Source organism: Schistocerca cancellata, chromosome 1, assembly GCF_023864275.1.
Source record: "Schistocerca cancellata isolate TAMUIC-IGC-003103 chromosome 1, iqSchCanc2.1, whole genome shotgun sequence".
Classification (NCBI taxonomy): domain Eukaryota; kingdom Metazoa; phylum Arthropoda; class Insecta; order Orthoptera; family Acrididae; genus Schistocerca; species Schistocerca cancellata.
Genome location: NC_064626.1, coordinates 371,440,352 through 371,454,419, shown reverse-complemented (window position 1 = coordinate 371,454,419; position 14,068 = coordinate 371,440,352).

Sequence of the window (14,068 nt, the reverse complement as noted above, 5' to 3'; positions counted from 1 at the left end):
GATCGGGAAGCGAGCCAATTTAGCGAGTTTGAAAGGAATCAGATTGTGGCCTTCCGAGTGGCGGGATGGCCCTTTCGCAGAATTGCCACGCAGGTTATACGTGCTGCGTCAGTTGTGCATCGAGGCTGGTATCAATGGTCACATGACCATTCACCCGTAGACTAGGTTCTGGACGTCCATGCAACACAGAAGCCCACCAGTAGCGTCTTACTGTACGGGCGGCAGTAGCAGATCGTACAGCTACCACGGCACAGATAAGAGGGCTTGTGAGCTCAGACGTGTCAACACGAACTGTTGCAAACCGGGTATTAGCAGTGAGACTACGGCGACGCACACCTCTTGCCAGTTTTCCACTCACGCCACAGTATCGACGTGCGCGGCTCGACTGGTGCATCAGAAGATCACTAGGAAGCTGCAATGACACGCCATAGTCTTCATCGCTGAAAGCAGATTCTGCAAGTGATGATCCTTCGCGCGTGTGACGTAGATCTGGTGAGCGCTGTTCCGTAGAACGCATTCATTGAAGACATACTTGCCCTACCCAGCCCCTGTAGTCTGGAGTGGAATAAGCTACAACTCTTGATCACCTTTGGTGTTTATGGAGGGGACGCTAACCAGCCGTCGGTAAGTGCAGAATGTTGTTAGAGCCATTTTTTGTCGTTCTTGCAACAGGAAGGTGATGTGTTGTTCCAAAAGGATAATCCTCGTCCACTCACTGCCCATAAAACTCAACGTGCTTTGCAAGACGAGCAGCAACTCCACTGGCCACCATGTTACCCGGACTTTCTCCAAACGAGCATGTGGAGGATATGATGGTATGGGAAATGACTCGTCCGACTCGTCACCCAGCAACTCGTAAAGATGGTGATGATGATGATGATGATGATGGATTGGTTTGTGGGGCACTCGCCACATTCATCAATGATGATGAAATGATGAGGATAACAGAAACACCCAGTCATCTCGAAGCAGGTGAAAATCCCTGACGCCGTCGGGAATCGAACTCTTAAAGAGCTACGTAAACAGGTCGAGCAGGTGTGGCATGGTGTATCCCAGGACAGTATTTGCCAGCTGTACGATAGAGTCAGTGCCTGCATTACCGCCTGTAAGCTAAACTATGTACTAATATGGGCGATTCAGCATGGTCGAACCTGGTACCTAAGAACGGCTTGCGCTATCGGTCTGTAAATGTGATCTTTGTTACATTCCATATTCACTGTTGCAACAATAAATACTGAGTGAATTGGAAACCTCTACAAGGGTTTACCATTTTTTCCCCTCCGGTGGATTTTAGCTAAGCCGTCGTTCCAATGCATGCCTTAATTTACCGTTCACGACATTTCGAACGATAACAGTGATACCACTGGTGCCGGTAAAGGAAAATAAAGTGGAGAGAGGCTGCGACATTTTGGTTTGTTTATCTAGCGGCTTTATACAGTACTGTGGCGCGGAGAGATTAAGGTGTGCCAGGACTGCAGACCTGCATCCACAAAACAACAAAAAAGTTCATAACTTTATCTATTTTAGTCAAGTTTATAATTGAAACTTTGTGTCTGTCCGTCATAAAAGGGGCACCGAAGAAGCGAAGCGACAATATGAAAATACTTTTAATAATTCAGTTTGTTGCATTTGCTCAAGTCCGTATTCCTGTCTGCTTGATCACAGAAATGCCTAGGTGGTGCCGAATATGGACACGCGTCCTGAACTGTACATCGGAAAACTGGGCTAAGGCTAGTTGAGCTTGTAACGGATGTGAGAGAGTGCTTTCGGCACACTTTCATGGACACAAGCGGAAGTACGGTCTGTTGCGTGCGGCCGGTTCGAAGTGTCAATGCTTAAATTAACCATTTTAGGAGTTTTCTCTTTAGTTGTAGTGTGAAAAGTTGCTTCTTGCCAAATTTCATGATTCTTGTAGACGAGAAGTACCATGTAGGTATTGATGACCGAGTGCGCCAGTATCAAAATATATGGAATTTAATGGCCGTATCTTTTGACTACTTTGACTTAGAAGCTTCACTTCTTTACATCGCCATGGGACATTAGACCCCAATATGTGATATAAATTTCAATTTGGCACATCTACAAATTCTTGAGAAAAAGGGTTTCAAAACGTCGAATGGGCGGACGAATAGGCAGGCAAACGAACAACGAAGTGATCATAAAAAGGCTCCATTTCTACCAATTGAAGTTCCGTGCCCAAATAATAAATTTTTTAGCCATTATTCATGAAATCACTGTTCGCCTTCTGTGAGGATGAAGACACATTAACATATGGTACATCATCATGAGGCGTGTATCGGAATTAAAACCTAAATCTGACGCATGAAAAAATGAGTTAATACAAGCAAAAACGTTCGTGTAAAAATGGTACACAAACGAGTCGTTTGCAGGGTAACTGCTGATATACGGTAATACGCCGTCACTGACGTAACTATGAAATAGTGCCCTAGATCGTACAAAAGCATCTGAAATGTAAGCTTTACGGTTTAGTCCTCCTAGCCTGCCTTAAAAAGGATACTACGAGGATTGACTGAAAAGTAATGCCTCCACCTTCGTAACTCTTCAACAGTTGGCAACATTGGTATGCGGCAGCTACTGACGTGTTATGTAGCCTCTTCTCTACGGCTGCAGTTGGCGGGAAGCCTTAGCATTGAACGGTTGTGTTGTTACAGTGCCAAGTATGGTACCCTGCGCAGACGGTCGGTCAATACGATTTAAGCAACGTCCAGTGATTAAATTCTTGACAGCAGAAGATGTCACCCCAAAGGAGATTCATCAGAGAATGAAAGCAGGTTATGCCGGCCGGGGTGGCCGAGCGGTTGTAGGCGCTACAGTCTGAAACCGCGCGACCGCTACGGTCGCAGTTTCGAATCATTCCTCGGGCATGGATGTGTGTGATGTCCTTAGGTTACTTAGGTTTAAGTAGCTCTAAGTTCTAGGGGACTGATGACCTCAGAAGTTAAGTCCCATAGTGCTCAGAGCCATTTTTTGAAAGCAGGAAAGCAGGTTATGGTGATTGTGTTGATTTGAGTACTGGGCGTCGTTGGACAATTTCTCTCTGAGTGATACGATGATCGTCCTGAATCTGTCAACATTTTGCTTGTGAAACTCTGTGGTTGCTGTCATAGCGCTTTGTTTGTCACGCAGGTCAGATGTTCCCTCCTCAATATCTTTAAACTTACTTGCCCAATGAGGCACAGTACTGACATTAACACGATCACCATAAACTGCTTTCAGTTTCTGATGGATCTCCTTTGGGGTGACACCTGTCAAGAATTCAGTGACTGCACGTTGCTTAAATCTTATTGACCGTCCGTCTGCGCAGGATTCCATACTTGACACTGTAACAACAGATCCGTTCAATGCTAAGGCTTACCGCCAACTGCAGCTGTAGAGAAGAGGCTACGGAACAAGCCACTACCTGCCGCAAACCAATGCTGCCAACTGTTGAACAGTTCCACAGGTGTAGGCATTACTTTTCAGTCAACCCTCATATACTGTAGACTCGTACTCAACACGTTGACTGCCACGAGACCAGCAGAGCTTCTCATGCCCGATACCGCGGTCTGCCCTGGCCTCGCAGTGGAATATCCACCACTACGGCAGTCAGCGTATTGTCCGCCCCCACTAGCTGAGTGGTCAGCGCGACAGACTGTCAATCCTATGGGCCCGGGTTCGATTCCCGGCTGGGTCGGAGATTTTTCTCCGCTCAGGGGCTGGGTGTTGTGTTATCATCATCATCATCATCATCATCATCATTTCATCCCCATCGACGCGCAAGTCGCCGAAGTGGCGTCAAATCGAAAGACGGGAGGCCCTTGTCACACAACATTATTAGTCAGCGTGTCGATCACTCATTTGGATGCAATACCGCGCTCTTCTCAGCAGTGTGCTACGAATTCTTTCAAATAACCCCGCACTGTCTCGCAAATCCTGACAAGACCGTACAATTGGCTGCTACAGTTATCCAACGGTATCGACGGAAGAGTTTCGAACGGAGCATTAGGCAACGCCTGACAAACAATGGAACGGAATACTATAGAAGACGAATGTATAACCTTGAGAGATGAAGAGATGAAACACGGAAGCTTGCAGAGTAGAAAAAAAATAAAGGCCAAATGAAGCATGCGAAAGGGAATACAAACGTCTAAAAAATGAGGTTGGCAGGTAGTGAAAAAAGTCTAAACAGGAATCACTGGAGGACAAAGTTAAGTCTATAGAACCATGTAGAACTAGGGAAAAGATAGATATCACCTACAATAACATTGGAGAGACGTTTGGAGAAAACAGAAGCAGCTGAACGAATAACAAGAACCCAGATGGAAAACCAGTACTAAGCAAAGAAGGGAAGCCGAAATTCGGAAGGAATAGATAGAGGGGCTATACGAGGGATATTTACTTGAACGCTATATTACAGAAAGGGAAGAGGAAGTTGATGAAGATGATATGTGAGATATGATACCGCAAAAAGAATCTGACAGGCCACTAAAAAAACTAAGCCTAAACAACGCCCCTGGCGTAGACGACATTCGCTCGAAACTACTGGTATCCTTGGAAGAGCCAGACAGGAAAAATCTGATACTCCTGGTCTGCAAGATACGAGAGACAGAAGAAATGCCTTCAGACTTCAATAAGAACGTAATAGTTCCAATTCCAAAGAAAGCAAGAGCTGAAAGGTGTTAGTAAGTCATGGTTACAAAATACTGACACTAATTATTTAAGAAGAAAGGGAAAACTGATAGAAGCCGATCTTGGCGAGGATGAGAAATCTATAAACATAGCAGATAATACTCATTCTACGACTTAGAAGATAGGTACGGGTAAAGGCGAAGCTACGTTTCTAGCATTTGTAGACTAAGAGAAAGTTTTTGACAATGTTGACTGGAAGACTCTCTTTCAAATTCTGAAGGTGGCAGGGGCAAAATACAGGGAGCGAAAGGCTATTTACAATTTATACAGAAACCAGATGGCAGTTATAAGAGTCGAGGGATATGACAGGGAAGCAGTGGCTCAGAAGGGAGTAAGACAGGGTTGTAGCCTATCCCCGATGTTATTAAAGCTGTACATTGAACAAGCTGTGAAGGAAATCAAATAAAAATTTGCAAAGCATATTAAAGCTCAGGGAGAAAAATAAAAACGTTGAGTTTGTCGATGACATTGTAATTTCGTCGGACACAGGAAAGGACTTGGAATTAAATCAGACGATGCTCTCTTAGAAAGTCTTTTCTGAAGGTATTTCTCTGGACTGTAGTCTTGTACGGAAGGGAAAAGTGGACAATATGCATGTCAGGCAAGCAGGCAATAGAAGCTTTTGAAATGTGGTACTACAGAAGACTACTGAAGACTAGATGGGTAGGTCGTGTAACTCGTCAGGAAGCACTGAACAGAATTTACAAAGAAAAGAAATTTTTTGTCTACCTTGACTAAAAGAAGGGATCATTTGATGGCACATTCCATGACATCAAGGAATCGTCAGTTTAGTATTAGAAAGAAGTGTGCGACGTAAAAACTGCAGACAGAAACAAGGGCCGGATACATCAAGCGGATTCGAATCAAAGTGGGTTGCAGTAGTTGTTCGAAGATGAAGAGGCTTTCACAGTATTCGGTAGCGTAGAGAGCTGCATTGAAGCAGTCTTCGAACAGAAGACGACGACGACGACGACGACAACAAACACAGCAGCAACAACAGCAACAGCAACAACAGCAACAACAACATCAATGGAAGTGCACTACACTTCATTTTTGATGTGACTCCAGGCATAAAAATCCAGAGGACATAGGTCAGGTAATCTTTGAAGCCAAAGCAGCATGTATGCCGATGCTCGTTATGCATGCACCGCATTCCCCAGCCATGTGCCGCGTGCGAAATTTGAACCCAATTAAATGGTGATTAATTGCAACGTTTACTTTCAAATATAGTAACTAGGACAATACTTCCTATTCGAATAAGTGGTGGCTAGCTACCATACTTAAGCTGTTATCTCACGAACTGCTTGTTTAAGGGCTCAAGCTTACTGTAATGTTTTTGCTTCTGTTATCGTATACAGTAACCCACGTCAATTTTTGCTAATAATAATCATACACCACATAATTACAGCACAATCACTTTTTCTTCTATTATAGAAATACTTGAAGTTACACTACAAACAATTTTTATAAAAATGTATTATAAAACGTAATTATGACTTCATGATTGCATTATATAGAAAAAGCACTAAACCATTAACGATAAAACAGAATTCGTAGTGATCCTGTAGCTGGACACTGGTATCATTGTCGTCTCGCCGACGTCGTGTTCATTTTGGAGTGTTGACAGTGCAGTCGTGTCCACATCCGCCGCGGATTGAGGCCGACTTAGCCTACACAAACTGGAGGACGGGTAAGTATCAACTCTGACATGGTCTGTCGCACGCTCCGTACTGCTACGACACCTGGGCTTGAAAGATATGAGAGTATTAGTTTTATCAGGAATCAGGTTGTTCGTTAACCAAGCGTTGTGGCTCTCCCTTACTGCATACTAAGATTTCCATTTCATCCAGACATTTTCAGTGCCTTGTGTGGAATTTTTAAATTGTCTTGCATACCGGCTACAACTAGTCTCTGGGCGCACAGATAATTACCGAAGGCACCTTACTTCTATTCGTACATGTGGTATTTTGATAACTTTTAAGAAGTGCTGGTGCAACAATATGGTGAGTGTAGCAGCCTTTATCAAATGGTTCTGAGCACTATGGGACTTAACATCTGCGGTCATCAGTCCCCTAGAACTTAGAACTACTTAAACCTAACCAACCTATGGACATCACACACATCCATGCCCGAGGCAGGATTCGAACCTGCGACCGTAGCGGTCGCGTGGCTCCAGACTGAAGCGCCTAGAACCGCTCGGCCACACCGGCTGGCAGCCTTTATCAGAGGCTATATTGGACTTCTCTCTCATGATGTACCAAACAACTATGAGAAACCACAACAGCTGCTTAGAAATTTAGTGGCCATTGCCCATTATTAGACACACTAAATAGCAACAAGCAGTTTATTTTACACAGTAATGATAGATACACAGTTATCACTTTACATTTCACAAAACTAGTCCATGATAGGTCGTCGAAAGTTGTTATGCACGCACGCACGTACGCACGTACGCACGCGCGCGCACACACACACACACACACACACACACACACACACACACACACACACACACACCAAGAATGCTGATAGTCCGCGGCCAGTTAAGTACGCAAGCATCCGTGTATTCGTAATCCAAATGTCTGTCCAAGTGAAATCAATAAGAACTACAGTCACCGATTCACAGAGACAGCGAGATAGCTCTAGAGAACAGCACCACAGGAAGTGAGTTGACGCTGGCAACACGGCTCATCTTATTTCTTGTATGACGGCAGAAACAAGGCCCATATGATTCCGGGCGCACCTCTTATCGGCTGCAGGTGAAGTCTTTGGCAGTTTATATCGCAGAACATCGTTCTTGCTGCCTCAGGACAAAGATACGGCAGCCACGACGCGATGGTGAACCGTATAGCGCGTACCGTATTTATGTTCGCATTGTACCCCAAGGTATCATCAGTTTAGAGCCATGCTCCTTAATGCATTTCCAATCGCTGCCCTAGACGAACAAAGGAATAAATGTGTAAAATATCGTAAGCTATCATCGATGACCGAGACGCCATCCATTTGCTAATGCACTTAACGGTATCTAACACCTGAAACTACTATAAAACCAAAGGCATACTACTACTTCTGGCCACTCGAAGGAAACCATTCCACGGAAAGAGCTCCCAATCACATGAAACTAGGAACGTACACGTCAACATTGCGAAGGAGTAAGACGTGATCCTTGTTTGGAATACTCGTTTGTCAAGCGCGTCGCCGACTGGACATGAATTATTTATGTTCGCTCAGCAGTACATACTCTCCATCTCGACAGCAGTGAGCAAACATTGAGCTGAGCTATTAGATCTAAGTCATCTGACAGCCAATATACCTGAAACACGTGGAACGGCTCCTTCATTCGATTTCGTTACGTATAGTTCCTGTACACTGATTTGTCGGCGCGATTTGGTCGTATCTGCCAGGAGGCGTGTTTACTTACAGCAGCGTTGGTCATTTGTGGCTACATTCTCCTATGCATTTTCTATGGTATTACAGTACTTACGTCCAACAGTATAAGTTAATACATTAATAGCGTCCACAATAAATCATTGTCATGTAAGTTGACAAAATCCTTCGTCAAAACTTAATATCGGTTGTATTGTGAATAATAACAAGTATAAAAAATACGCAAATTGAAGATAACATTTTTGATAGAGGTTATATGTTGTTTTCTTAATTAAAGTAACAACATCGGAATGAAAAATAATTTACAGTATTTGTTCGTCCTATGCCTTGAGAGTAGCACACCAGCAATAGCAATTTGATTTTCCAGAATCTCTTGGTTTTCGGAAAAAGAACTACGTCATGTATCGTGTACGTAAGAGGTGGTCAAAAATTTTCAAGTATGATGACCGGTGATACAAATCGAGAAAATCCCATGACTTACACCAGTCAGTAATTAATCCATGGAAAGAAAACAGAAACCGAAAATATGATGGGTGATAACCTGCCGTACATATATAAATTAATAAACTTACCTTGAGCTCAGTGCTGGAAGTACAATACACAGAAAAAAACACATCTTTATCTCATTTTGTCATTCAAAGGCATCAGTATTATTCGGGACTTACTGATAGTTCAACTATACAGAAGCGGCTGAGAAGAAGGGTCGGCCGCGACACTGACTAAGCTATTTTCCCATTCGGGTACAGTCATGCATCTAACGACGGAAATAAAGCACCACGGAAGGAAAACTGATCCTTCTTTATGCCCTACTACCTCTTACCCTGTCATGGAATTATTAGTTTTGAAGATATATATTGTATCATTTATTGACTAGCTTCAGGAGAACAGATTACTGACTCAAATGCTCCCAAGAAATAAATAAATAGCGAGGGTGGGCAAATCACCTCGTCAGTAAATGTAACCAATCACCATATGGGGAACGCAATGATGTTTTGAAGCCTTTATTTTTAAGACGGGAGCAATTGTGTCTGTTTCACATCTCCTATTAAATATTACATACCTGTGAGGTCTTATAACCAAGCAAGAAAGCAGTACGTTACATGGAGGATGTTTGATGAATTCCAGATGTCAACTCTCATAAATTACTAACGGCTGTAAATGACTGAACAAATAATTCTCTTCGTATTACTGTGAAATAGGAGCTGATGCCAGCTTCTTGCATTTACGTAAGCGTCCTGTCTCCTCACCTATAGCCAAGAGGGAACGGTAGATACTGAAAGCCTGGAGTATTCCGACAGCATCGAATTTACGCTGAGATAATGAACCGACTCAAGAATAAGAAGTAGTAATTACGTACGTCATTGTTGCATTTTTGAAAGGTTTAACTTCAAAAAGGAACACTTACTTGTCACAAAAGCTGTGATGATTATCTTCTTTAAGTTTAGTTAGCGCCCTTCCAGTCGTTGCAGCAACGAAGTACCTGTGCGTGTTATGTATAATCTCTTAACGGGTAGGATTCATCTCACGCTATGTGAGGAGAGCCCTACGTCATAGTGAGGTAGGAACGCTTCATCATGAGCTTCACGAGTTGTCCTATCGACTGTTGTGTGCATTCTGTATATATCGACTGTTGTGAGGGTCTTGAATCTGCACTGTTATTTGTTTGTGTGCATTTCCAGCAACATTAGGAATTATCTTAGGAACCACTTCAATTTCTCAAAAAATGATTCAAATGGCTCTGAGCACTATGCGACTCAACTTCCGAGGTCATCAGTCACCTAGAACTAATTAAACCTAACTAACCTAAGGACATCACACACATCCATGCCTGAGGCAGGATTCGAACCTGCGACCGTAGCGGTAGCTCAGTTCCAGACTGTAGCGTCTAGAACCGCATCGCCACTCCAGCCGGCTCAATTTCTCAGTTTAACATTTCTACCCACATTAATTATATACATTTCATTGGCTTTTATAAAAATACGAAATATTTTAATTTCTCACTATTCCGCGTTTTTCTCTTCACATGATTGATGTACGATTAATCTGATTACAAAATGACTACACACCTTTTTCAGTTTTTGTTATGGTTATAATTCCTTCATTCAGATATTCGTTATGTCCATGAAACACACAATAGCATCCCACATTCTTTGGATTGCACCTTCATAATTAATTATTTCACATTTCTGTCCACACGATTTATGCACGATTCACCGGTTTTTAAAAAGTGACTACAAGCTTTTTTTAACTTTTATTATGGTTACTTCGTTCAGACATTCATTACGTTCATAAAAAACACACAATAACATCCCAAATTGTTGGGATTACAGCTTAATAATTAATTCAACTGGGATGAGCGCCACCCAACTCCTGTCACTTCGTTTGTACACATGTATTTACATTTAGCTTTGACGTTATCAGTACAACTGCAAAGATCGATAAACGTACTCATGCAGTCGATTTAGGTTATTTACGTCATGATGACTTAGCGTTACGTCACTATGACATAGCGTTCTCCTCAAATAGCGTGAGATGAATGCTACCCTACGTTAACGTTTCATTTGTGTGACTATTATTATCTCTGGTGCAAATGAAAACCTAAGCCAGTGTTAATCTAAAAGAAAACCTCCAAAATATAGCCAGCGTCGGCAATATAAAACCACTCAGGCGAAAGTTAGAGTTCGCGCAACATTAAACGCGACTTGATTTATGACGTGTATCATGCTTGCCGGCAGAAGTGTACAAAACTAATTTATAGACTGGGTAGAACTTCGTGACACCTTAACCATTTAGATTCTGCTAAATGTTTTCTACCACTAGAGCGATTACTGAATATAATGATGAACACAGTTTTCGCTAAATGACTTGACACTTTACTTACCAGCTGACAATGGCGGAGCGTGTCCAACAGTTTCGGAAGCTTCAGCAGAGCGGAGTCCAGCTGCACCCACGATCTGGGTCCTTTCGCATGGACTGTCGCACAGCAACAGCACCAACGAGGATACGTTTTAGCGACATTGTTGCCGTGCCCAGGCTCCAGTTTCGAACGCTAGCTGACAGCCCAGAAATCACGCATCGGAAGTGCATTCGTATGTTGCTCTGAAGTAGAGGCTTATCGTGTCGTAGAACAGCAAGAAAGCCGAGGACTTAAGTGCGTGCACCCAGACGGCTTTTTTAACCTCATCTACGACAAAGATCGCCACGGTGTATTTATCTGACGGATTTCAGTAGAAACAATTTAATGTAGGTTGTAGCAGACTCCTTCTTTATTCTGCCAGACAAAAAATGACGCTGGAAATTATTCATGCTATAATTAGAATAACTAATTTTGAATCGAACGACATTTTGCTCCATTGATTTACCACAAAAGTTTCAGAACGTGTTACTCTCATCAGTATTACGGTGCAATTTTTCAGTAGACCTGCCGTAAAAAGTGCAACGCTTCTTAAAATTATATGCAGTGATGATATATAAACAATGCTACTGTTTGATAAGCGTCTGCGTGCGTTGTTGGCTCCTGGTCTGAAAGCTGGGTTGAAAACTACAAGTTTGTAGATCCGATTCTTGGCCTGGTATCGTTTAATTTCTCTCTGACATTTCTCTTCTACATATGAAATTCCATGAATTACCGTCGTTCGGAACGCACTTAAAACTATAGGTACGCCAGAGTTGATCATTGGTCAATGGAAGATGGTTCAAATGGCTCTGAGCACTATCGGACTTTACATCGGAGGTCATCAGTCCCCTAGAACTCAGAACTACTTAAACCTAACTAACCTAAGGACATCACACACATCCATGCCCGAGGCAGGATTCGAACCTACGACCGTAGCGGTCGCGCGGTTCCAGACTGTAGCGCCTAGAACCGTTCGGCCACTCCGGCGGGCTCAATAGAAGACACTGAGCACTCCTCGTTCAGTATTACCATGACAAAATACTGAATTGTCAAATCAACGTTCGGGTTATCGACTGATGTATTTAGGACTTGAGTTTTAGACTGTGAGATCAACTGATCTAGCAACACTGTATGCGTACACAGTAGAAATATCACGACGCTTCACCTACCATCACTGAAAGCTATCATAATCAACGATGTCTTTACTGGACTAATTTGAAACTTTAGTAAGAGTAAGTTACCGTGACAAAAACCAATTCGAAGATGAATGGTAAACTGTCACGTAGCGAAATTTCTAAGGCAGATAAACAATCTATGCAGAAATAATCAATATTGTCTTCTACCTTAAACGAAAGATGTAAATCCAAGCACGCAGAAACTAACAAACAGGAAAAATCAGTCAGAAAGGAATGCAAATGAGCTACTGAAATACATGATTTTGGACCATAAATTGGCAAATTAATAGCATTAAACAGTTTCCATGTTTAATATATTCATCGCACCTTTTTACGAAATGTTAGTATGGCAATATCGTCGTGAATGAATACCTTTTCAAGTACTGGATTTTATATTTCTGATTTCTATATGTTATTTTCAGCTTGAGCACCAGACGGATCTACGGGAGATTGGATGGGAATTTTTTTATTTATTCTTTTACAGACACTATGTCGCTATCCTTTACATAGATCTTTGTTAGATGAAAAGTACGTATCTATGGGTTATGGGTTCATGAAATTTAATATGTTTCCTGTCGTCTCGGACTATTAATATTTATTTGAATGACGCCGGCCGCGGTGGTCTAGCGGTTCTAGGCGCTCAGTCCGGAGCCGCGCGACTGCTACGGTCGCAGGTTCGAATCCTGCCTCGGGCATAGATGTGTGTGATGTCCTTAGGTTAGTTAGGTTTAAGTAGTTCTAAGTTCTAGGGGACTGATGACCACAGATGTTAAGTCCCATAGTGCTCAGAGCCATTTGAACCATTTATTTGAATGACACTAAAAATAACCAGGTTGTGTGAGCAACACAATCATAGCCATCATGAGTCTATTGCAGCTTACAGATCTATTATTGTTGTAGGGCATAGAGTTCCTTACATGATTTCACGAATCGTTCGCATGTGCTGTGAACAGAATATACACTCCTGGAAATTGAAATAAGAACACCGTGAATTCATTGTCCCAGGAAGGGGAAACTTTATTGACACATTCCTGGGGTCAGATACATCACATGATCACACTGACAGAACCACAGGCACATAGACACAGGCAACAGAGCATGCACAATGTCGGCACTAGTACAGTGTATATCTACCTTTCGCAGCAATGCAGGCTGCTATTCTCCCATGGAGACGATCGTAGAGATGCTGGATGTAGTCCTGTGGAACGGCTTGCCATGCCATTTCCACCTGGCGCCTCAGTTGGACCAGCGTTCGTGCTGGACGTGCAGACCCCGTGAGACGACGCTTCATCCAGTCCCAAACATGCTCAATGGGGGACAGATCCGAAGATCAAGCTGGCCAGGGTAGTTGACTTACACCTTCTACAGCACGTTGGGTGGCACGGGATACATGCGGACGTGCATTGTCCTGTTGGAACAGCAAGTTCCCTTGCCGGTCTAGGAATGGTAGAACGATGGGTTCGATGACGGTTTGGATGTACCGTGCACTATTCAGTGTCCCCTCGACGATCACCCGTGGTGTACGGCCAGTGTAGGAGATCGCTCCCCACACCATGATGCCGGGTGTTGGCCCTGTGTGCCTCGGTCGTATGCAGTCCTGATTGTGGCGCTCACCTGCACGGCGCCAAACACGCATACGACCACCATTGGCACCAAGGCAGAAGCGACTCTCATCGCTGAAGACGACACGTCTCCATTCGTCCCTCCATTCACGCCTGTCGCGACACCACTGGAGGCGGGCTGCACGATGTTGGGGCGTGAGCGGAAGACGGCCTAACGGTGTGCGGGACCGTAGCCCAGCTTCATGGAGACGGTTGCGAATGGTCCTCGCCGATATCCCAGGAGCAACAGTGTCCCTAATTTGTTGGGAAGTGGCGGTGCGGTCCCCTACGGCACTGCGTAGGATCCTACGGTCTTGGCG